This window comes from Vicugna pacos, chromosome 17, assembly GCF_048564905.1.
Source record: "Vicugna pacos chromosome 17, VicPac4, whole genome shotgun sequence".
In the NCBI taxonomy this organism is placed as follows: Eukaryota; Metazoa; Chordata; class Mammalia; order Artiodactyla; family Camelidae; genus Vicugna; species Vicugna pacos.
In genome coordinates this window covers 14,372,101-14,393,853 of record NC_133003.1, presented here as the reverse complement: position 1 = coordinate 14,393,853, position 21,753 = coordinate 14,372,101, and the positions used below count along the sequence as shown (strand labels likewise).

General features: G+C 51.9%; 1 protein-coding gene across 2 annotated transcripts in view; it reads left to right on the top strand.

Annotated features, from left to right (window-relative positions):
- The first annotated feature begins 5,330 nt into the window (after positions 1-5,330).
- SCN5A (sodium voltage-gated channel alpha subunit 5) overlaps positions 5,331-21,753 on the top strand; it is a 105,535-nt gene continuing 89,112 nt past the window's right edge. Inside the window, exons 1-2 of one of the 2 annotated variants that reach the window (XM_072941010.1) lie at positions 5,331-5,358; positions 6,351-6,433. The gene's annotated coding sequence lies outside the window, so the exon portion shown is untranslated. The remainder of the gene's footprint in view (positions 5,359-6,350; positions 6,434-21,753) is intronic. The other variant, XM_072941007.1, reaches the window with a different exon arrangement.

Genomic DNA, 21,753 nt, shown 5'->3' with positions numbered 1-21,753 from the left:
AGATATATACCCAGGAGTGGAATTGCTGAGTCATATGGTAGTTCTATTTTGAGTTTTTTGAGAAATCTCCATACTGTTTTCCACAGTGGCTGCACCAATTTACATTCCCACCAACAGTGTAGGAGGGTTCCCTTTTCTCTACCTGCTTGCCAGTATTTGTTATCTGTGTTCTTTTTGATGATAGCCATTCTGATAGGTATGAAGTGACGTTTCATTGTGGTTTTTATTTGCATTTCCTTGATATTAGTGATGTTGAGCATCTTTTTGTGTCTGCTGGCCAACTGCATTTCTTCTCTGGGATACAAGTTGTAATTCTTCTGAATGAGATCTTGGATTGCCCCATAACTTTTCTGATGACTCTTACATAATAAGTCCATTGGACAGGGGGTAGGAGTAGCTCAGTGGTAGAGTGTGCACTTTGCATGCATGAGGTCCTGGGTTCAATCCCCAGTACCTCCATTAAAAAAAAAAAGGAAGTCCATTGGTCACTTTAAGTCCCCAAACACAGTTGATTTGATATTTAGCATGGTAGTGCTACTAGGTAATAGCCAAAGCTTCCAACTTCGTTGGAAGTTCTGGTTCCTCCCCCTCCATCAGGCCGAGGCGGGCTGCAGCGGGCCGCCAGTTCCCCGGGAAGGGCGTGTTAATTGCTTTCTCACTCATTTGCCTGCTGCCGCTCTTCTAGATGCTGTGTCTGACTCCAACAGGGTTTGGGGGCTGGAGAGAGAAGGGAACTAGAAAATTCTCCTGCTTTCTGAGCCTTGCCAACATTTAAAGATGACTCTCTGGGAGCGTCTGTGAATTCATCTAAAAGCTCTGGTTCCTGGAATGTCTCACCTGCAGTTCCTTTGTTCGGAGTCCCCTGCTCTTCTCCAGCTCATCTGCCCCCTCACTTCCTTCCACAGCCCTGAGAAACCCTCAGGGAGTCCACCTCCAGGCCTGTCTGCTGAGGGGCCCTGATACATTCAGTCTCTCTCTCATAGCTCACATCTTATGCATGGGAACAGTCACAGGTCTTTTATCCTGACAAGTTCTGGAAAGGCATCTCTATCACAAAGAGCCACCTCTCCTTCAGCCTCTCTGCCAACAACTAGGGCAGCTCATCCTTAGCTGTTTAATGTCCCAGGTGGGAGTCAAACACCAGCCGTGGCATCTCCCATGTGCAGGGGTCCCAAAGTTGACCTCTTAAAATCTTCCTCACAGGGTTCAGATAAAAGGCAGGCTCCCCACCCACAACACCTCTCCAGTGGAGGTGGGGACGTGTCCCTGTACACTGTCTCAGTCCACTCCAGCCACCGCCCCCCAATCAAAGAACCAGCCTCAGAAATCCTTCCACCGTCATCCTGACAACCTTACTCCTTCATCCCTCAGTGTGGGTGGAGTTTAAAAGTCATGTAACTATTTCTTCAAAAATCTGCATCCTGGTCTAGCACCTCCCTGTAGCATATCAGATCCATTATTTTAGTGCCTCAATCAACACTTACAATTTAACATCCTGTTACACTTCATTGAGAGAGGAAAGTTATCAGACATCTTCCTGCTGGCAAACAGACGTCTCCCCCTACCTCTATGAGCATCCTCTCTGTGTCTGCTCCTCAGTCAGTTCCCTGGAGCACATGCGTCCTCATCTCCCGTATAGTTATCGCTTCCTCTTCATCATGGGTATCATTTTTCCCATCAGCCTGCAAATGTTCTGTGTCCCCCATCTTAAAGCTCACAAGCCTTCTCCCTCCTCCCCAGATCTCCCTCCCATTCCACCCCCCACCGCCTCCACTTCCCAGGAAACCTTGGCTGAGCAGTGATCTAGCCTCACTCTCTCCTCTCACTTAACTCTTGGTTGGTTGGTTTAGTTTGGTTTGGATAGAATTTCTTTATTTCTAATTTTCATTCCAAAGTGAAAATAGAGAAAAGCACAAAGAACAGTTCCACAGACAAACCCCATTTACCCAGTTCTCTGAATAACAAATGCCAGGTCTTTCGTGGTTAAGGGCAGGGCCCTGGAGCCAAGCTGCCTGGCTTCAAATCCAGACTCTGCCCACAGCGGGACCTTGGCTGAGCTATCTAACCTCTGCATGTCTCATCTTTCTCTTCTGAAGAAAGGGATGGTAATTGTACCACCCTATAGTATTGTTGGGAATAATAAGGGAGCGAATCAAAGACTCAGACCTGAGCCTGGAGTACTGTAATTGTTTAACAAAGCTTCGCCATCACATATGCTTCAGATCTCTTCCTTTATTCTTGAAAGAATTCAAACATTAAGGATGAGTTGAAGTGCCCCTTGTATCCCTTCCCAACCCAGTTCTCTTCCCCCACCCCCTTCCCGGAGGCAACCACATTCATACATTTAGAGCATATATATATTCTTGCTGGGTTTCTATAAATTTGTTTAATGAATCGTATATGATTTCTTGGATATTTTGTAAAATTTGCGTGAGTGGCATAATATTTCATGTATCTTTCTGTGTCTTTTTCATCCAACATTAATTTGTGAACTCATCATTTATTTTAACTATTAGTTATTTTCACCTTATGACCATTCCACAATTTTATAAACCACTTCCAATTAGTGAACATTTATCTTGTTTCAAATTTTTAGTATTAAAAAAGGTTGTATATAATCCTAAGTGGTCAAACCCAGTCACACCAGCAGTGCAGAAGGTTCCTGCTTATCCACATCATCACCCATGCTTAGACGTCAGAGATTTTAATATTTTTTTAATATGATGAAATGGTAAATCAATGATATTTTCATTGTATGTTCTTGGGTTTTTTTATCAATTAGAATTTTAATTCTGTACTTACTGAAATAGCTCTTTTAGATTTCTTTAGACATGAATTATTTATCACTTATATGAATACTAAGAAAGAGTATGTGAGCAAAACTAATAATTTAAGATATTCCTAAACTTCTTCACAGAGTCAGACTCTACTGAACTGATTAAAAAACAAACAAACAAACAAATGAAAACACTTCCCTGGGAAGTGTGGCTGATCTGGTCCCCAAAACTCCTTTCCAGTATAGCGGAACCAGGGATCCTGTTCTCTGCACCTCTCAGAAAATTACAAGGCTGCCTCCACCAGACAGATGAGTCTAGAGCAGCTCCACACTCCCACAGTGCACATTCGAGATGCCAGGGCCGCAGACCCACCCCCTAGGGACCCCAGCAACAGCCACTGCCACTTCCAGGCGCGAGGCAGCTCACTCCTTGTCCTGGGCCTGTCTCCTGGCCACCCCACCCCGTGGGAGCAGCGAGGGGCTGGCGGGGTTGACGTCCCCGCCCTGGCAGCCTGGATGCTCTGAGTGGTGAGAGTGGGAGGCAGCTCTTCTGTTCCCCTGTCAGTGTTCACGAAGCCTGCACTCCAGCCCCTGCCTCTTATCTCTTCAAAAGCTGGTACACTCGCAGACAAGAGGCAGCTTTTGTCAGTCGCTGCCGGTTCTGAGCATTTCCTGGCCCAAAGCATTGACTTCCAGTGAAAAAAGCCAATTTCCCTACAAAGTCTTCTGAATTCTCTTGTCAGGCCTGACACCTTTGCTCACCTTCTTCTCTCAGGAGTGTGCAGGGGGTGGGGGTGGGGGGGCTGATAGGCGTTTTGCCAGCTGGGGACCCCCAGTACTCCTGTCAGCGTTTGGACACAGAGATGAGGGAGGTAGCCCCAAGCAGAGTCCTTCCTCGGATTCCTGTGGGGCTGTGGGTTTCCTTCCTTCCTTCCGGAGACATTCTTGTTGAATGTTAGAGAATTTCATAATCTCCAGGCTCTTCTCTCAGAGATGGGGAAACTGAGGCCCCAAGGAGTTGGGCATTTGATCTGCACGGCACTAGGGGGACGCTTGAATCAACTGGGGCTGCTGACCCCACATCCTCTTTGTGTTTCTGCGATGTTTCTAATTTTAGGAAACTGTGAACACCGGAGAGGGACAGGAGCTGGGGAGGCTCAGAGGTTCCCTAGGTGTGGACTCACTCACCAGCTCCCTCCCCTCTTCTCTACCACAGCAGCACTGGGGAGGAAATGTCTGACCAAAAAAAAAAGCAAAATAGAACAGAACAGAACCAAAAACCAAACCAAACCAAACCAAAAAACAAATCAGGTCTTTTGTTTCAAAGTCCACAATCTGTTTCTGGGCAACCAGAGCCTTCAGTTCAAGCCGTGTACAGAACCGTGGAGACGGACTACCTGAAGTCCAGGGACCCCGTTCCAGCTCTCTGGGCTCAGAATAGCGGCTCTGACCGTTGTCTCTTCGAGAACCACACATACCTCTTATTTCTCTTCCACTCACACACCCACACTCTCACACATTCCTGAAGGAGATACCACTTCTGTTCAAAAAGGTAAAGATGCCTCCTTCATTTTATTTTTAAATTTTTTATTTATATTTCAATTTACATTCAGGCGAATTCATCTTTTTTGGTGTACAGTTCTGTGAGTTTTGTCAAGTGCAGAGTCATATAACCACCACCACTGCTAAGACCCAGAGAAGTTCCATCACCCTAAAACGTTCCCTCCCTCATGCTGCCCCCCTGCAGTGAACCCCATACCTCCCTCCACCCCAACCTTCCCCCCACCCCGGCAACCACTGATCTGTTTCCCATTCCTTTAAAGTTGCCTTCTCCTGAATGTCACAGAAATGGAATTATCCAGTATATGTAACCTCTTGAGGCTGGCTTCCTTCACTCAGCATAACACACTGGAGATTCGTCCGTGTCACGTACATCAATAAAAATGCTTCATAAAGGTATAAAAATAAAACTGGGGTGGGAACTCCATGCCTAAGCCCAGGGCCCATCTGTTGGGGGTCTCCAGCTCTGAGCATGGCTCCCCAGCACCTCGGTAACCAATGTCATCCTCCAAACCAGCCTCAATCCCATTCCTGCCCCTGACCTCCTTGCCTCCCACAACACGCAGCCTACCCAGAACCCAGAATCCCCAGCCCTGCCATCAGCACCTACCTACAGATCCTAGTCCTTGTGGCCACAGGGGGGTGCTGGGGAGTCCGCATGGGGCTGCTGGGCCCACATACAGGAGAGAATTCAAAACACCTGCAGGTGTCCTACCTAAGACATCCATAGCATGACAAACTACTAGGCACCCCGTAAGCAGCCCTCCAACCTCCCCCTGCCCCCAAAAAACTACATCTGTGGGCTGTACTCAGGCACCCGGACTCTGGTTCAGAGCCTCTGAGTCTCTCAAATTGAACTTCTTCCTCAAATCCACCACTGCGCTGATGCACAGGGTAACCACGTTGCCGTGATGAAGGTGGCAGGCCTCGAGGTGACCATGCGTCCTCCGTGGACTGTAAGACTGGGAAGCAGGCTGTCCTATGTGGACGTGGCAGGCTTCTATGGAATACGCTTCACGCAGGTAAAGCTGGGAGAAAGGGGGGCTGAATGGAAGGGATGAAGCCCAGGAGACCCCCTACCCTGGCCACAATAGTCTGGTGCTCCTTACTTCACAAAATCCAAACCCAGGAAGGATCTTCTGTGTACAGAACCAATCTTTGGCCCTTTTCTGATACCAGGCGTATCACATCCACCGAGACTAACACACTTCCCCCACTGTATATACGACCAAGGGGAAGGAGTGCTGTGGTGAGCTGCCCCAAGCGTCTCTTAGGGTTGCGGTACTGTTGTTCATCCAACTGCCCTTCCCAGCACTGCCCTTGCCTCCAGGGAGCTGCCTCACCAGCCCACCGCCATTGACCAACTGAGGTGCAGGTAGAAATCCTGCTCCTTCTCCTCTGGCCTCCACTGGGGACAACTCCGTGGGGCTATCCAGCTCCAGACCTCCCTGAGGCCATTGGCTGAGGCCTTTGCTGCAGCCGCACTGGAAATAAATCTTTCCCTCTACCCAACCCTGCCTCCATCACAGACGTTGTTCCCTGTAAACGTCCCACATGTGCATCCCCATCTCCGAGTGTTTCCGGGCAACCCCACCAAAGGCAAAGGGTGAATAGGCTTCAGTGAGGACCAATGTCAAGTTCCGTCAGTAAAACATTTACTCTATTCCTCACATGTTATTTTATTTGATCCTCTCAACAATTCAGTCGGGTGGGTATATAATTATTTCATTTTGTAAATGAGTAAAGTAAGGTCCAGAAAGGTTATATGTGTAATCCAAGGTCACCGGACAACAGTGGTTAATCTGCTCTGAGCTTCCAACTCTTCAAACTCTGCTCTCTAATTCACTGCACTGGCCAGAGCTGGTGGGTGAGGGATAGCATTTTACAAGGAGGGGATAGGCTAGGTGGAGGCAGGGGCAGACTGCCACATACAGCAGTGCATCACACAGTGTTGGGGCACCATGCATATTCCTAGACATCAGAGACTTACGTCTATTTTCTCTCAACTCTCCAGCAGATGGCAGTGGAGTGTCTGGAGGAAAGGTGGCTCTTCATTTGCAGACCAGCATCATTTGGGCTAATGAGGAGCTTGCAGAGGTAAGGCGCTGGGTGTCTGACTGGGGCTGAAGGTACATGTAGGAGACAGCAGATCCCATCTGGCGATGGTCCCTCGACAAGAGTGTTCTCTTGTCCATCATCTAGGTATCAAAGGCAATCAGGTCGCCAACCCTTTAGAAGCAGGTCATGTCCTTGCCCTTGACCATGAATACATTTCTCTTTTTCTCTGCTCCTGCTAAGATAGAGGCACTCTACTACTCAAGCATTCAAAATAAAGCAAGGTCTCTTCTGAGGAGAACGCCAACAGTCCTTGAGGGTAACATATGAACTACTTAAATGTACTAGGGTAGAAATTGGAACGGAGGACTTTTTTGAAAATATAGTAGATTGAAGACATCTCTTAAAATTCCACCAAAATGACAGTGAAATTACTTCAAAAGGCAGAAAGCCTACAAGGGCAAAAAGTCTGGAAGAGGAAGCAACAGCAGATGCGGCAACTTCTTGGACGTTTGAGTGGTAACTGACTTAGCAGAGCAGGGAAGACTGAATTCAAGGAGCCTGCAGAGGATGCCCCCCTCCTCGAACCCCTGGGGTGTTTCTGGGACCCAGACAATGGGTACCTTTGGAAATGGGGGTGGCTAAACACAAGAGGGCTGGTAAATGGTTTGTATTAAGAGCACCTGGGCTTCCAGATCCCTCCCCACCCAGCACAATCTGGCTGCAAATTACAGAGAATCCATCTCATCTGTTTACACAAAGACAAAAGAAGGCATGAAAGTGTGGGCTCTGTGGTTCACTCTCATCAGGGCCAACAGCTGCACATCTCCTGCCCTTACCTCCAGCACTGCGTGGTGGCTCCATCAGCTCCAAACATCCATCTTGAGGAGAACGGATAAATTAAGTTCAGTGGATGCACAACACAGAACGCTCTGCAGCTATCAGAAGCAAAGAACTAGCTGCCCACACTAAAACATGGACAGAGCTCAAAAGCAAAGTGTTGAGGGAGAAATACAAGAAAAAGAATGAAAGTTAGAACAATGCCCCTTTATATAAATGGGAAGCACATACACACAAATGGCCAATAAACCATGAACAAGCACTCCATTTCATTAGTCATCAGGGAAATGCCAATTAAAACCACAATATGAAACCTCTTCACACCCACTCAAGTGGCTAAAATGAAAAAGATAAAAATACCAAGTGCTAGAGGATGCAGATGAAGCAGAATTCTCATACATTCGCGGCTGACGGAGTGTGTGTTGGTAAAACCAGTTTGGAAAACTGTTTGGCAGTGTCTGCCAAGCATGAGCACACCCCCTCCCATGGCCCAGCAATGCCACTCCCAGGTGTGCACCTGGCACAAACGCACACATACAGTCACCAAAATTCACGTCCTGGAACCTTCATAGCTGCACTATTCATAGTAATTCCTAGCTAGAACACCCATCAACTGTGGCATGGATAAATAAGTTGTGGGATATTCACATGGCGGAGTTCTATGCCATGAGAACAAATGAACTATATAAATGACTACAAGCAGCAACGGGATGACTCTCACAAATCCAAAGCTGATCAAAAGAACCAGACACAAGAGTTCGTACTATACGACGCTACTTAAATAAGTAGGACGACTAGGCAAAATTAACCAAGGGAATTCGAGGTGAGTATAGCAGTTAACCCTACGGGAGAAGTGTTGGTGACAGGAAGAGGGCAGGGAGGGGACGTCTGGGGTGCTGATGCTGTTTTGTTTCTTGACCTGTGTACTGGTTATAGGGATGTGATCAACCAGTGACAACCCTTGAGCTGAACCCTTGGGGCTTGTACACTTTCCCATATGTAGGTTATAGTTTAATAGAAGTAAAACAAAAAGAAAAGCCTGGGGCAGTAAAAACACGTGAGAAAAAACTAAAGGCACAAATAATATGGTATATTTTACAAAGATGTGTACATATTTAAAGAACTGCTTTAGCTGTAAGTGGGGGCACCTATGTGGGGAGGGAGATGACAGTGAGGTGGTGTAGCAGGGGGAAGAAATAAAAGAAAGAGAGGCTTCCTGTGTGGATGCATGATGAAGTGCTTAACCCAACTTTGAACCTGAGATGGATGGGGAGGGTGGAAAAAAGGAAACACTAGCTTTTAAAACTTTGGATTGTTCTCTGACTGCCAACTGCATGTTCCCGCTTTAAGCAAACAAGATCTGGCAAACAGAAGGGAGTTGCCCAGATCTTGACAAGGGCTCCTTGTAGGAGGTGCCCCGTCTCTGGCCCTTTGACCTTTTCTGCCCTCCAGGGCTACCACCAGATATATTGCCTGAATCTCTGAATCAGAACCAAGTCAGAGCTCTGGATCCTCTTTCTCAGAGCTTCTCTCCCCTCATTTAAATCTAGGGTGTGTGCTTCTCCTGCTGGTGACATCCAGGTGCCCAGCACTAAGGAGTAATTTGAACACCCCACCTCTGCCAGATGTAGATGAAGTGAGGGAGGGAGGCTCTCTAAGCTCACCCACAGCAGCCTCCATTCTAGCTCAGTCTCCTGCTTGGCTCAATGTCCGTCTGCAAAGCCTGGTGGAAGACCTCAGGGAAGACCCGGATTCTGATTCCCTCTCCTCCCACCTAGGATGCGTGGGTTCGGGTGGTCCAACGCGAGGCTGGAAATTTGACATTGTTTGCACTTCCCTCTCTGGCCGCTAGTGGGCGATGCTGCCCAACCTGAGGCCCGTCAGAGGACTAGAGGCAGGCGGCGGGAATGTGGTTCGTCTGTCTGGCGCCAAGCCACCCTCCCAGACTCCGGGTCAGAAAGCGTCCAGTGTCCTGAACTTTCCTGGAGACTGGCTTTCTTACTGATTCCCCTACTCTGGGCTGGTTGTCCTGGCCCTTCCTGCAGGCACGGGTAGCTCCTCAGTATATATGAGATCCAGGGACCCCTGAAGCTCCAAACCTAGGTCCAAAATAGAGGATGCCCCCCTTTCCCCACCCCTTGACCTCTCCAAGATCCCAATAATGGGGGGGGGGGACAGGTCTCAGCCCCAGAGCTCCCAAACACAGCACCCATTTTGCCTTCTGAGAGCGATTCTTATCTCTAGGAGTCTTGAAAATGTGTCAGGAGAGATTAGAATGCTGCTGTTAAGGAAGACAAAGGCTGTGTTGTGTGTGTGTGTGTGTGTGTGTGTGTACACATGTGTGTGCTCCTGTGACGGCTCTGGGCAGTAGCCCATCCCTTTCAATCATGTTACTGGTGGGCAAAAGCTGGTAGCCTGTTTCTTTTAAAAAGGGTGTGTGGTCCTGGGTACGTTTCCCTGTGGGTTAGACTGTGTGTGTGAGCAACTATGTCAGTGTATGGGTCTCTGGGTCCGTGTGTGATGACAGTCTATCTCAGTATCAGCATGTGAGTGTCTCCGTGTGTGGCAAGGTGTAGGTTGTCTGTAGCTCAACAGAGTGAAGTGAGTGTGTGTGTTTTGGTTTGAGTGTTTGGTGTTTGTTCGTTGTGTCCCTATTTCGGGTCTGGGTGTGTGTTTCTGTCAGTGGTTGTGTGTCAGTGTGTGCCTGTCAGTATAGGTGTCTAGCATTGTGCAGACTTGTGTGCTGTCCCTGTGTGTCTCTAGGAGACTGTGGTTCTGTGTGTGTGTGTGTCTCTGTGTCAGTGTGTCAGTGGATGTGTGTCTCTGAGTCATGCAGGTGTCCCTGAGTTTGTCGGAGTATGTCTGCCTCAGTGTCTGTGTGTGTCAGTGATGTGACTGTGTCCGTGTGGGTGTCTGCGTGTGTCAGTGAATGTCCGTGTCCACGGGGGTGGGTGGCTGGACTAAGGTCCCCAAGTCGGTGAGGATGTGTGCCTGTGTGTGTGTGTGTGTGTACTCCGCGTGTGCCGGGGTGTGCGCCTGTCCCAGTCCGCGTAGGTGGCTAACTGTGGAGAGCGTCGCCGGGTTGCCGGGTGTACCCCCGTGTGTGCCGTGTCTACGCGCTTCTGTCCGCGTCCGCGTGGGCAGCTCTCTGTGGCGAGGCGCCCCGGGGTCAGCGCGGGGGCGTGTGCCCCGGCGGGTGCCCGAGGGCTCACTCTCAGCGGGCGGGGCGCCACGTGCGGAGCCCGGGGCGCGTCGCTCTGGGGCGGAGCCAGCCCGGGGCCCCAAGCCCCAGGCCGAGCCCAGGCGGGGCCCGCCCCCGACCCCGCCCCCAGCCCGAGCCCGCGCCGCCCGCCGAGCCCGGGAGCCCGAGCCGAGCGGCGGAGCCGAGACGGCGGCGGCGCCCGTGAGATGCGGGGATCGCGCCCCCGGGGCCGCTGAGCCTGCGCCGGGCGCCCCGAGCCCCGCGCCGAGCCGAGTCCGCGCCGAGCCGCAGCCGCCCATCCCGGGGCCCGAGCCGGGGGACCAGCAGGTGAGCGAGCTCCCCCAAGCCCGGCGGCCCCGGCCCTGCCAAAACCCCCTCCGCCTGCCGCCGCCCAACTTTCCTCCTCGAGGGTCGGAGCCTCCAACCCCTGCGCGCCCCCTCCCTTGCCCCGGGTCCACCACCAGCTCCCTCCCCCATCTCTGCCTCTGAGGGTGGGAGGGGGAGAAGAAGGGGCGCAGAGCAGCCTGCCTGGAGGGGATCCCCGGGAGGGAGGCGTCTCTTATCCGCGCGCGCCCCCTCCCCTTCCCTTTCCTTCCGCGTTTCCCAGCGCGCTGTCGAGGGCCGGGGGAGGGGGAGCTGCGGCCCCGGCTTCCCTGCCGACCCTGGCGCAGGATCCGGGAGGGTCTGGAATTGGGACTCGGATTCCCGAAGCCGGAGACCCCAAGGTCAGAGCAACGACTAGGCGCGCAGTGAGTGTGATTCCGGAGAGCGGGGAGCTGACCGAGCCGGGCTAGAAGTGGAGGAAGGGGCCATGCGCCCCTTTCTCTGGGCCCAGCGGAGCCGTCCGCTGGGGGTGTCATCTCTGGGATGAGGTCTCTGCCTGGCCCGAAGGGGGACAGATCTCTATGCGCCCTGAAGGGGGAGAGATCTATATTGTGTGTCCTCTCTGCGCGCCCCGATCATGAAGAGATCTCTTTGCCCTCTGACCCCCTAACTGAGAGGAATCTGATCTCTGTGAGTCCTGAAGGAGAAGGGATCTTGTGCTCTCAACTGGGGCGATGTCTGTCGGCTGGTATAGAGGAGAGTTCTTTGCCTTCCTCCCCCTGACCCGGGCATATCCATGCACCCTGACATGAAGCGGGTTTTTGTTCTCCTTGTTATTTGATCAGCTTTGGTGTTGCCCTGGCAGGAAATGGAGGTGCCTGGCCTTGTGGGGGCTGGAGGTGTGGAGAGTTAGGGGAAAGGGGGATGCTGGGGACAAGGCCCTGGCCATAGGCCCGCCTTGCGGACACCTGTTGGAGGCCAGCGCACAGGCGGATCAGGAAGCCATGGCTGAGGTTGTGGCAGGAGTCTCTCTTTGCTCCTTAGTGCTTTGAGACCAGCGAGGAGGAGGGGGGTTCTGGGTTGGCATTCTGTTCACCTACCTGTCTCCTCACATCCTGCTGAGACCCCAGGCACCTGCACAGGCAGCTTAGACCCCATGGTGGAGACAGGCATTCCGTATGACCCCACCTGCCATAGCATGTCCTCCCTCTCCTTGATTCCTACCATCTCCTCAGGATCCAGAGGGACTCTGAGCAGCAGACGCCCAGGCCATCGGGAGCCCAGGCCCTTGCTGCTGCCCTCAACTCCTCCTGGTTAGAATTGGGCAGGTGCATGTGAGTGGGTGGCAGTGGAGCTGGAAGGTGGAATGAGGGTGGCACAGGCTGATAGTTCAAGCCAGGCCGCAGTCACTGGAACTAAGGGAGGGGAGGGTCAGGGGACAGGCAGAGTACACAATTCAGATATTATACTAGAATGTCCAGCCCCTTGCTGAAATGAGCCTCAGTGAACTTTTAACCTAACCCTGTCATCATCACCACATCGTACAGGGGGAGGCTGAGGCTGACAGCAGGTCAAGGACTTAGCCAAGGTCACCTAGAGAGTCAGTGGATTGGGGGCCCCACTCAGGGTGAAGATGCCTTGAGATGTGCATTCTGAAAGCCAAATTGACCTAGGACTGACCAAAGAGAATCTGAGCAGAAAGGGAACTGACCCTGAGGGGCCAAGAACCAGCATGAGCCCAATGTGGCATGAGCATCTGCCGGGCCTTGGAGGTGCTTGGCCCCGACTCAGTGTGGTGATCGAAACTCTTCTGGAAAATTTCCAGGATTGACTCACTCAGCATGAAGATGGAGCTTGGAGGAGTGGTGGGAAGTACCAGAGACAGCTGGGAGTTGGGGAGCACAGGAGGCTGATGCTCAGGGAATCCAAGGAGAAGGGATACTGGGGGCAGCCCGGGACAGTGTTAAATGGCAATTTCTGTTCTGTTCATAGGAGGCTAGTTCCTGCTGAGCCTTGGAAGGTTACTGGAAAAGTGTGCAATAATAGAAGTGTGTCCCCACAATCCACTCAAAAAAGGAGTGATTGCCTCTGGCTAGGAGAGTCGAGGGTATCCATCTAACAAAAATAACTTTCCATCTGGGTTTTGAAGGATGAATAGGAGTTTTCTAGGTGGAACAGGTACAATCCAGCCATCAGGACCAGCATGTACAAAAGCTCAGAGATGTGAAACAATTGTTCAGTGACCTGTTGAGTCCCCTGGTGTGAGGAAGAGCAGAAGCTAAAGTCAAGGTCACAGTCACGGGGGCCCTTGTGAGCTCCACTCAGGAATTGGGAATTTATCCACAGTAATGGTACTAAAAATAGCTAACATTCACTGAGTGCTTTCTGCCAGCCAGGCACGGCACTAAACACTTTCTTTACAAGACTCATCTCACTGACTCCTTTCATCAACCCTGGAAGGAGAGACCATAATGACGACCAGTTTGCAGATGGTGAAACTGAAAGCCCAGAAAGGTTAAGTAACTTTCTCATTGTCAGCATCTCCTCAGCAGCAGGACTTGAGTTTGAGCCCAGGAGTTTATTTATGTGCTTTCCTCTCTACTGCCTCTCCCGTGCAGAACATGGGTGCCGTCAAAAGTTTTTCAGTTAAAGGAGAGAGACAAGACAGGCAGGTGACCACAGGTGATAGGACCTGTGTCATTCCAACTTCCTTCCTGCTAAGGGATATGCCATTCTCCCATCCCCAACTTCAGTCACTCACTAAGTGAGGTTCACTGCCGCCTTATCACACTGTAAGGGGGGGATGGGCAGGTGGGTTGGCAAGCTTGATGCAGAACAGAGGAGAGGTGATGGATGTTTCAGGGTCCTGATCTGAACCTAAATGCTACCAGGAAGATGCTGACATCTGCAGTCAGTGGGAAGGAAGGGTCCAGGGTCCAGGAAAGAGATCTGGGTTGGAGGGCGAAACCTGGAATCTTTCACAGAGGCTGGTCATTGGAGTCATGGCAATGAATTCGATTGTCCAGTTGAGGGTGGTTCTCAACTCCGGCAATATTAGCATAACTTGGAGAGCTTTTTAAACAAAACAAACCTGTGCCCAGGCTCCACCCCCAGAAATTCTAATTCATTTGACTCTGGGGTGAGGCTTGGGCATCAGTAGTTTCGAAAGCACCCAGGAGATCTAATGGGGAGAAGAGGGTTGAGTCCGGAGCCCTGAGGCTCTCCTACAATCGAGGCCGGAGACATCTGTGAAAAAGGAGGCTGGGAAAGAGCAGTCAGAGAGGTGGGAGGACAGCCAGGAGTGGGAAGTGTCACAGACAATGAGGAGGGTGCACATCCCAGGAGTCTCCTGTGTCTGCAGAGAGAGTTAAAAAGATACATTCTGAGGCGTTCATGGGTAGATAAAAAAGAATGCATAATTTAAAAACTAGTGTCCATGAGATTGAGCAACAGTGAGGGTGCCGGTGACCCTGACAACAGAAATTTCCCCCTGGGCACCCACAGAATGTGGTGCCGGGTACAGCCAGATTGTTGATGAATGAGTGAATGAATGAATGAATTGGTGAGAATGGAATCCAGTTTGGAGTGGGTTGAGGAGTGAGCAGGAGGTGAGGACGTGGAGACAGCATGTGTAGACAGCTCTTTCAAAGAGTGATGGTTTAAGAGGGAGAAGAGAGATAGAGGGGAGCTGGCGGTGGGTGGGGGGAGGTCAAGGGAGGGCTGTAGGGAGAGCCTGGAGCGGACACTGTTGGCCTGTGTGTCCATGTGTCCGCATGTGCGTCCATGTGCCCGTGCTTCTGGGGAGATGCCTTCCCTCACAGGGAGGGCCGGAGGTCTGTGAGTTAAAGGTGTGCCCGTGGGGTCTCCGTTGCTCTGGTTTGTCCAGCGGGTCCATCAGGAAGGCCTGGAGGGAAATGACTCTTCCTATGAAGCTCCGAGAAGGTGATTTTGATGGCAGGAACTGTGATTCCTGCTGGAGGCAGGGGTCAGGAAGGGGAGGGAGGTTTGCTCTGAGGAGAGAGAAGTATTCCAGAAAGCAGTGTTCGGGGACAAAATGAGGTCGTCTGGAGCAGGTATCCAGAAGTAAGAGGGGCTGAGTTGAAAGTCCTGTGGCTAGATTCACCAAGGAGACAGAGAGAAGAGAAGGTGAAGCCAGGGGTCAGCCCATGGAGGGAGACTGGAAGCCACAGGAAGTGGTCCCAGGGACGGCCAGGCTGCAGAGTGAGCCTGGGACTGGATGCCCACTGCCCTCTGCCAGCCCAGACTGACCTGTGGCCAAGGTCTGAGGCTGAGTTCAGCCTCAGGTGGCGGGGGAGACCTAGATAGGACATTCAGCCCCTAATCTATGCCATGGAAGATTCTAGGAGCTATATAATTCAAATACAGTAACTGCACTCATGAAGCTTATGTGCTGTTGGGAAAGACAGACTGGATGCCATGAAACAAGTAGATGCAAAGATAATTTTAGATGGTGACCAAGTGCTATGAAGGAAATAAAACAGAATGATGTGATGGAGAGACGGGAGTGACTCTCAACTGGCCAGTCAGGGAAGGCATCTTGAAGAAGAAGGCTGAACTGAGACCTGAATAAGGAGAAAGAACCAGTCTGAGGAGGTCTGGGGCAAGAATGTCTTGTATAGAGGGGACTGCCAGTGCAAAGGCCCAGAGGCAGGGCCAAGCTCCTGAGCAGGGCTGGCTGCTGTGGCTGGAGCAGAGAGACTGGGGTGGGGAAGGACAGGTTCCCCGCCTCCGTTCCACCCCCCACCCTCTCAGTCGTCAGCCCCTTCAGACTGCTCCTTTACTTCTGCACGGCCCATACCACTCCCCTCGGGCTGGCAGCGGTTCCTGGGGATGACACTATATTTAGACACTTCTCTCCTCTCTCTGTGGGCCTAGAACATACCGTATCTTTTTAAGATGATCAATATGGAATGGGTGCTATTTATAGAGACCCCACGTCAATTCCTGGGGCCTGGGACCCTCAAATGGGAGAGGGAGTTCAGGACCAGGCATTTCGGGGGCAGCCACCACTGCTGGCACAGCGTTGGAGCCATCTGACTCATGGATTCTGAAACTTGTATCACCTTCCCTGCCAGGCCTGCTTCACCACAGCCATAGGCTTGGGAACTTGGATGCCCCTCGCCTTCCCACCTCCAACTGTATTTCCTGGAAGAGTATCTGGTGTGCCCCAAGCCCAACAGAAAATTTCGTTGTGATTGTTGAAGCCAGAGCCTGATGGGACAGTTTGTCAATCTCTTGTGCATTCCTCGCTCTGTTTACTACTTGAGATAGGCAGAAAAGGACCCTCAGGGCCCCCTGGGTTCACCCCACAGGCCAGAGGGAGGTCTTTCCAGGACAGAGTAAATGCGAGGTTGGAGTTGGGAGCTTAGCCTCCCCAGTGGGAGGTCAGTGTGGCCCGGAGCCATCAGGGGAGGCTGCCTGGAGGAGGTGGGATTGGAGCCCAGTCATGGAAAATGTACAGCATTTGGAGAGGTGAAAGGGATCCGATCATGTTTTGGGGCCTGTGGGTGGAAGAATGTTTATGCTCTGAGGCTGGAGTTCTTTCTCCTTCTCTCCTCTTCAGTTTCTCCTTCTGATTAAGTCTCCCAGGGAGGCAGTGGAAAGTCACGTCCCCACAGGGGTATTAGTCGAGTGGAAGGACGAAGCTGTTCTCATGGAGTTTGTGTGGGCCCGAGAAGATCCCTCACCCACTTGGAGATCCCGCTGTCATCCTCTCCAAGAGCTTTCACTCCCCTCCTTACAGCCCTGAGAGGCCAAGGGCAGATGCTGATCACCCCGTAGGCTCAAGGTCACCCAGGCGTGCAGGCGGCACTAAGCCAGAGCCCGTGTCTCCCTGGCCCCACCCGGGCCTTGCTCAGGCAGTCCCCGTGCTTTCTGGGAATGGATTTTGAACAGTAGAAAGGCTCTTCCTGGCATCAGGAGAAGGGTAAATGCCTTTCTGTCGGGTATTGATTCCTCGAAGACCTGTGTGAAGGAAGGACCTGGCTCAAGAGGCAGGTTTTAGAGGGACAGCAAAGCAGGGAGGGTAATCTGGCTTGAAGCGCCAAATCAGTTCTCAGGCTACATTAGCATCCCTCCATCTGGGCTGGGCTAGAAGGTGCCCTGGAGGACCTGAGGCGGGAGGAAAAATCAGACTAAGGGAGGGACCAGCCCAGCCCAATCAATACTTCCTGCATGGCCATCAAAGCCCCGGCCTCATCGACCCAGGCGGATAGCAGGGAAGTGGTCCAAAGAGCCCCTCAGAGCCAAGATACCCGCCCTCTGCTGCCCAGCGCTGCTGCCTGCCTCCGGGCCTATGCCTGGGATGAATCCCGTCCCCAGGTTCGCTCCTTGCAGGCACCAGGGCTTCACCCAGGCAACACCCAGCTTGGGTGTGGGTACAGGGAGGCTGAGTGACAAAGGCCTGCCCACCACAGCCAGACTTGGGAAGAAGAAGGCACAGGAGCTCAACTCTGCCACCATGCTGGGTCACAGGCAGCGCAGACTGCCAGTTAAATAAAGCCACAGCGAGTGGATAACAAAACTAGAAACCTAGGGAAAGCCCCCACTCCCTTGCTGGGCCTGGGTGCCTATTAGACGTGTAATTTCAGGAAATGTCTGAGGGAAGGAGAGGAAAACAACTCCCTAAGGATTCCGGAGCCAGGGCTGAGCGTGACCAGAGATCACTGGACTTCAGGTCCCTTCCAGCCCTCGTGTTGTATGATTGAATTAAGGACTTGTCCCCAGATGGGTCACTTGTCTTCACAGTGTATTGCACGAGTAACTTAGGTGGGACTCAGCAACAAATAACAAGTTAAAATCTCAAAAGCATTGAGTTGAGTAAGAACAGCTGACACACAAGAGCCCATACAGTATGATTCCATGGATAAGCAGTTCTAGAAAAGGCAAGATGAATCCTTGGTGATAGAAGTAGGAGACGTTGACCTGAAAGGGACAGCAGGGAGCCATTGTAATTGGGGTAGTAGTTACACAGGGATGTACCTCTGGTAAAACTCATCCGACTGTGCACCTAAAACTGGTGCATTTTCTTGCATATGTGGTATACCTCAATTTAAGAGTGTCAAGGGAAAAAAGGGTCACACATTTGGCTGTACTGTGTCATGGACACTTTGGCGGTATGGATTTTGTGGATTAGCAGATTGGATTATCCCTCTGGAGGCTAAATGACCCTATAGCATAGGGCTCCAAGGTTTCTCTGGGGGCATTTCTGTCTCCTTCAGTGCATACAGTGGGTGCCCCATAAATGCCTAGGTCGTCATGGCATCCATGCACAGTTCCCCTTTAGAGCTTTTTTCCCGCCTCGGTATTGAGGAAAGTGAATTGGAAGGAACTGGGTTAGAGAGACTTGGGGTGCTGATTTCTGTCTCGGGGGCACCTGTGTGCCAGGAGGGTGTTTCCCCGGCCACACGTGGGCACCTTTCTGGTCCAGTTGTGTGTATTGTGTGGGTGTAGCCGCTACAGGGTCTGGGGCGGAAATACCACAGGGAGACTGAGCCAGCTCTCTCTTCTGGGCTCTGTGGCCTCTGAATAGTAGATATCCAGGTCCCCACCCAGGAGACCCAGGACCTGAGGGCAGTGCTGGCCTTGACTGACAGCTCAGTACAACTCAGCCCGTTATAGATCCCTTATGCATGGAGTGGGGGCAAGGGGTGAAGAGGAAGACTGGGGCTTGGGGGAAGAGGGTGCCAGGTGCACAGTGGAGGGGACCCTGCATGACCTGGGGAGTTTGCATTTCCTCTGGCCTGGCACCAAAACACGACTGAACACTCAGCAAATGTTCAGATTGATGATAAGGTGGCCATCCATTTCCCAGCCCCCAGTCCTTATTGTGGGGAAGGGGGAATGAAAATGCAGGAGGCTTGGGCTGAATCAGGGCCTGGGTCAAAAGCACCCCCACTTCTCCTCAGCTCCCATTCTGGAAAGGGGCCTGGTCCCAGGGACTCCCATTTCATCCCTGCCTGGGGAATCACTTCAGCAGAGCAAGCAGGTGGAGTTTTACTGTCGGCTGAATTAGCCTCGGCTTCAGCCCAAGTGTTGGAATACATGAGATGCAAATGCATGTAAATGAGGGCATCCCCGGCTTCTGGGTGGGCGTGTTCACCTCTGGGAGAGATGGGAATGATTCTGCAGGACTTCCCCAGATTGCTGGGGGCTGGGATGGCGACTAGAGAAGGAAAGCCCCTTCGTGATGCTCCCCTTCCTGAGCACTGGGCTCCAGACCGACAGGGTTAATGTCTGTGCAGCCTCAAAGGAGTGCAGCCTGCAGGGAGCTGGTTAGCTGAGGCCCTGCATGCACAAGGACATGCCAATGTGCCTTTGATCTGGGAGCAGGGACCTGAATGCACAGGCCACGAGCACCAGCTGGCACCCCTGCTGAGCCTTTGTCCAAGCGGTTACCCCAGGAGAGCCAGGACTGTGCAGATAATTGCCTGGGTGGGAGGGATGGCCTGAAACACGCTGTCAACCCCTCCTCTTCCCCCCTCTCCACTACCATCCCAACCTGTGACTGGAGCCGGCATGGCCACCCACAGCCACTACCAGAAACCAGGGTGGACACTTTTGGTCAGCTGAGGAAGGCTTGCAGTCCACCCACCCCACCCCACCCCCTCCCCTCCTCCCCTCCGTTTCCTGCTCCCTCCCCTCTCCCGCCCCCAGGCTAGCCTGAGGCCCAGCCCCAAAGCAGGTGGAGTTCTGTAAGGGTTTAGGGCCCAGTTGCTGGAACTCTAGGACAGCGCCATTCAATAGAGATATAATTCAATCTATGAATGCAAGTCACATCTGCAATTTAAAATTTTCTAGTAGCCCCATTTTAAAAAGTAAAAAGAAAGAGGTAAAATTAATTTTAACATATTTTATTTAACCCAGTACGTATATCCAAAATGTGATCAGTTTAAATTGTAATTGATATTTAGAAGTCAATAACGAAATAGGTGGCATTCTTTATCGTGTTAAGCTTTCCAAACTGGTGTGGGTATTACAACAGCACGTCTGGACTGACACTAGCCACGTTCCAGGTGTTCACTAGCCACGTGTGCAGAGTGGCTTTCCTGTTGGACAGGGCAGCTCTACCTCACCTGAAGTGGAGAGAAAGCTACAGGGGGGCCATTCTTTCATCTGGCCATACTTGGGGACATGGGGGAAGGGGCTGGGGGGTGGAGCCTTTCCAGCCAGGCTATGTAATGAGAGGACTAGCCTCAGAGGAGGCCGAAGGGCTGGCTCTTTGGAGCAGGGATCACAGACGTGCTCTGTCCAGGTGGGCCGACCACAGATAGGCCCTGACCCCTCCTCCCTGCTCTCTGTGCCCTCAGAGATGGGAGGTAACGTGGTGCATGGTTAGGCTCACAGGCCTGGCATCAGATAGACTGAAGCATCCGATTTCGCATTTGCAAAATGGGGATAATAATCTCCCCTCTTCTTAGGAGTCTTGTAAGGATTAAATAAATTAACCCACACAGCAATTAGTTTGGTCCCAGGCACATGGTGAGCAAGTGATGCTGCCGGGCTGACAGCAGCTCATGGTAGAGGACACTGAGGTCCACGAAGGGGGATGGGGTGGTAACGTTGTCCACGGTCGCAGCGTGGTTTAGTGGCTGGGCAGTAGGCACTTATTCATTCATTCATTCATTCATTTATTCATTCACTCATTCATTTATTCATTCACTAGGCCCTTATAGGCACTTCTTTGGGGCCAGGCTGTGCTTTGGGAGCTCAGGACACAGCCAAAGGGAGAAGCAGATGTGGAAGCAAATTACTCCACCCTGTGTTGAAGCCACTATGGGAAGGCAGTGGGCCAGGAACACAGAGAAGGGAAGGGCCTGCCAGGCAGGGAGGACTGGTGTGGGCAGAGAGGAAGGGTTTTCAGAGAAGGGTCTTCTGAACTAGAATTCTTAGGAGAAAATAATGACAGCAGCAGCCACGGTGATTATAGCAACTGGCATTCACTGAACATGTCCTGTATGCTGAACACGTACAACTATTAACATGCTCATGCCCCAGAATAGCCCTGTGAAAAAAGTACTGTTATTAACCCCATTTTACATATAGGAAAACTGAGGTGAAGAACCATCAATTCACTTGCCCGAGAATGCACAAGTGGCCAGGAGCCAGATTCACACGGACAGTCTAGCTTCCAAGACACAGCCCCTGTCCCACACAGGACCAGGAAGTCTTCCAGAGACAGAGGGGCGAGCAGACCTGGACGCATGGCTGGGTTCTCTGGCCCAGGGCATTTCTTCATGGCCAGTCTCAACAAAACCGAGGAGGTTTTCTTGCAAGCCACCGCAGAGTCTCTTTGTGGTGACTCTTCCTCCTTTCCCCGTCATCACCTGTTGATTTGGGCTTCATCACCTGGGGAAAAAAAATATTCTAGGAAGACATTTTTAGGGCCATGTCCACGGTGGGCACTGATTAAAGGTTCATTGAATCATTCAATGAATAAAATGAGTCTGTAGGTTGTGGTGGTAACTCAAGGAAGCAATGAAGTTGCTCCTGGTCCCCTTAGCTCCACCTGCAAGGGGTGCGCTCCTGCTTCAGGGCGACGCACACCCTCTCCCTGAACCTTCAGGACCGAGGGGCAGCAGAAGGGGCCAGGGCACAGGCGGGACTAGTGCCCAGCGGGGTGGGTGCCCCAGTCCAAGGTTAGCTGGACTGCAGGGCGGGAAGGAGGCATCCAGAGCAGAGGAAGGTGGCAGAGATTTTCTAGGAAGCCCGGGAACCACTTCCACAGAGCGCTTTGCATACATTTACATGGCAAAGAATATTCTTTGCCTGTTGTGTTCCAGAGGCTCCGATTCCAAGGAGACCAAAATGCCAGACGACGTGACTCAGGAGCTGGAGTGTGCCTGCCTTCAGGATCCAGGAGGGGAGTGGGCAGGAAGGGGCTGCAGGGAGGGGTTAGGCTGGAGTCGGCTCCCTCCTCACCCCAGGGATGACCAACCATCCTGGTTTGTCCAGAACTGAAGGGTATTTAGGGACG